Source organism: Dipteris shenzhenensis, chromosome 24, assembly GCF_047967505.1.
Source record: "Dipteris shenzhenensis isolate YYH24624 ecotype China chromosome 24, Dip_SZ_1.0, whole genome shotgun sequence".
Taxonomy (NCBI): domain Eukaryota; kingdom Viridiplantae; phylum Streptophyta; class Polypodiopsida; order Gleicheniales; family Dipteridaceae; genus Dipteris; species Dipteris shenzhenensis.
Genome location: NC_141619.1, coordinates 22,107,598 through 22,111,064, shown reverse-complemented (window position 1 = coordinate 22,111,064; position 3,467 = coordinate 22,107,598).

Genomic DNA, 3,467 nt, shown 5'->3' with positions numbered 1-3,467 from the left:
GGAATCTTAAATGCCACCACCTCTAATCACTCATTACCATGCAAGGTACTACTGTCGCCTTGAATTAATCAAAATTCGGGCCAACCACCATGGTGGCTCTCACCTTGATAGTGTAGTCAGACTACAAACTTAAGCCTCCGCTATTCCATTCCCTTAACTATTTCGTCTTCTACCCCTCTCAACTGTTTCTTTCTCAGACTACAAACTCAAGCCTCTACTATTCCATTTCCTTCACTGTTTCATCTTCTATCCCTCTCGACCATTTCTATCTCCCTTGCACTCTTCCTACAACTTCTATCCCTCTTGTATAATGGACCCTGCACAATCTGGGAGCTCCTCACACAATCTTTCCTCCCTCTCTACAGCATAGTGCAAGAGCCTCTCCTCCCCTCATCTTGAAATCGTGACATATGGGAGCTCCTCTCTCACTCTTCAAAAGCCCAATTCGGATGCTCTCAAAAACTTCACCAGGTTGGTGCAGGAGGTGAACATGGAGGGGCAACTAGTCTGTCAAGGTCACAAGATTACCATCACTAAACGCGTGATTGAAAATGCTATAGGAATTTTTGGAGGCAGTTTGCAAGCACACTTCTTCGAAAAGTAGTGGAAGAGATAGGATATTCTAGATGTATACCCCAATACTCATATTAGTAAAGATGGTGGAGTCAAGCTTTCTATCTTGCCAATGGACGTCTAAGACGTGCTGAAGAAGACCATTCACTTTTTTCCTGATACGAGAGGAACTGTGAAGTTCTGGCAAGTTCAAGCAATAGTAGAGCAACTGAAAGGACGTGATGTATATTTCTCAAGGGTGATCTCCAAGAGTGTGTTAACCAACCTAAAGAGTTGTGTGGATGGAAATTCCTAATTTTCATCTCAGTCTACAGGAGTTGCAATGCACATGATGGCATCTACCCTCAAAGGAATTTTCGAGCAATATGATAAGCAAATGTTTCACAAGGTGAATTTTCTACAAGAGAAAGCCACCAATGCAGCAAAGGCAGTGCAACTTGAAAAATTCTCAAGGAAGGTGTAGAAGCCAAGTAGAGGAGGCACAAGAGCAAGCTAAAGCCACTGTAAAAATGGTCGACATGGAAAGGCATAGAAGAGAAGAAGCAGAGAAGCGCATGAAGGAGCTCCGAAATAGGCTCGAAGAAGTGAGAAGTGACAAGGACATCGAGAACAAGGAGCTAGCAATGATGGAAAAGGAGCTTGAAGATCAGAGAGACGAAAAGGAGGGTCTTTACAAATGGCTTTGCAACATGCGGAATTCATTGAACATTGAAAAAGACTAGATGATGGAGGAGCTTAAAAGGGAGAATGCAAAAACCCAAAAGGTGATGCAAGAACTGTGGGAGAGCTTCAAGGCCAAGAAGGATGGGGTAGAGAGAAGCCAGGGTGGAGAACACAACGAGGCAACTCTCTAGGCCAAGAAGGATGTATAGAGTAGCCACTGTGGAGCAAGTTGTAGCAGCCACAGTGGAGCAAGTTGCAATAGCCATGGTGAGGGTTGTTTTTTCAAAACACTATTTGTAGTCCAAAGAGTAAGCTACAAGACCCTGCAACAAGATTACGATAGGGCTGTGCACGAGCTTGCCGTGGCTTTTGACAATTATGAAAAGCAATCCATCATCCTTAGAGATTTCCAAACTAGAGTGGAAGTCTTGGAAACGGCCCATGTTGATGTTTTTGAGCAATTTAAGCAGCTTCAACAAATGATGAGGGATTCAGATGAAGCTATTGCACAGAGTGAGCAAAGAGTGAAGGAGATGAAAGAGAATGAGGGAGGAAGTAATCAAGAAGCAACTTCATCATGTACAGAGCAAGACTGTGGTATTGACAGCCATGCTGCGCACTCAGAGGCAAGTAAAATCACCCACAAAGCTTTCCACAAAGCTTCTCCTTCCTCCCACAGAGCTATTGAGCTTCCAGGCATTCATGCACGCTCAGCTAGATCACCCGGGCTCTGATACCAGTTGAGAGTGCTCTCAATGGAAGCAGAATGAAAGAGGGAGAGAGAGAAACAGAGAGCCATACAAGTTTTTTTGGTGGGTGCAAAACACCCTAATCTTCTTTTTCATTCATTTATATATGTGTTTGAGTATTGTACATAACTGTGGTAAAGGCACGGTGACCATTAACCCCCACAAAAACATTGGCATTGGTATGATTCTCATTGGAGGTCTTGATTGAGAGTTATCAGTTTTAGAAAAAAACTATACCATTATGTGATCTGGGACCACATTATGTACGATCACATAATGTGGTCCCAAAGAGTCACATCCTTAAAATGTAACTATGATCGGACCGCCACATAGGAATTTCATATGTCGGTGTTCGCTTGTTTGTGAATCAAGAAATTGACGGAGACTGCATCCTTCATAAAAATTCGACCATGATTGGACGCCCGCATACAAATTTCATATGTCTTTGTTCACCTATTTGTGAATCGGAAAAGTGACTGAGGCTCCATTTTATGATGCGAAAGCTTGGGGAGCAAACAGGATTAGATACCCTAGTAGTCCATGCCATAAACGATGAGTGTTCATCCTTGGTCTGCAGATTGGGGGCTCAGCTATGGAGCGGACTCTCCCGGCACTGCTATTGGTTACGCCGGGAAAAGAGTTAGCTAATTCGCTTATTTTGCTAAAAACAAGTTCGGAAGCATGAGCAGAAGCGAGGGATATGTCTTTGCCCTTGGCCATGGACATTTGTGAAACCCACCTAAGAGGAGATCCCTTAATAACTTGACAAAAGCTACATTGGATTGCATCACCAAAGACCCTTAGGCTAGGTTCACAGCAAGCAATGGCCAAGGATGGAAAAGGGGCACTGAGCACCCTGAAGATGTCTGTGCTTACAAAGTTTGTCCCGACACCATCCCCCACTCAAGCTTGAACCAGATAGCCCCAATAGATATCCACGAATCACTACAGATGTGGCTATCACATTTATGAGTGTTGGGTTGAGCAAGTCTGAACGTGCGAGGTAGGAGCCAAGCATCATTGGTAGTCTGGAACCCAGCCTTAGGGTCTTAGGACATGGATGGGGCTAGCATGGGTTTAGGACAGGAATCGTTTTGTCATCATTACTCCCATCTTGAACCTAGTGGTCTAGGACAGGTTTAGTATGGGAATAGCCACTTATTTTCCCATCATGGACCATGGCCTCAAGACCCTGGAAGCCAGAATGGGATCCCCTCTTTTAGGGACTTGAATTCATGGAATATGACGTGTCCTTGTCCCCACCTCCTAAACACATGAAATGATGCCATGTTGATATCACCTCCCACCTAACCCATCCCTAGTTCTCTTGACTCTTAGCAAAGGGAATAGGATAGAAATACATTTGATCATGGTTGGGACCACTTTTTCCATTCCTAGAGTATTTCCTCCCATGTGCTAAGGCAGGATTCACACTTGTCTATGAGCTTGTCCGCCTACAACAAGATGAATTACATTCAATGG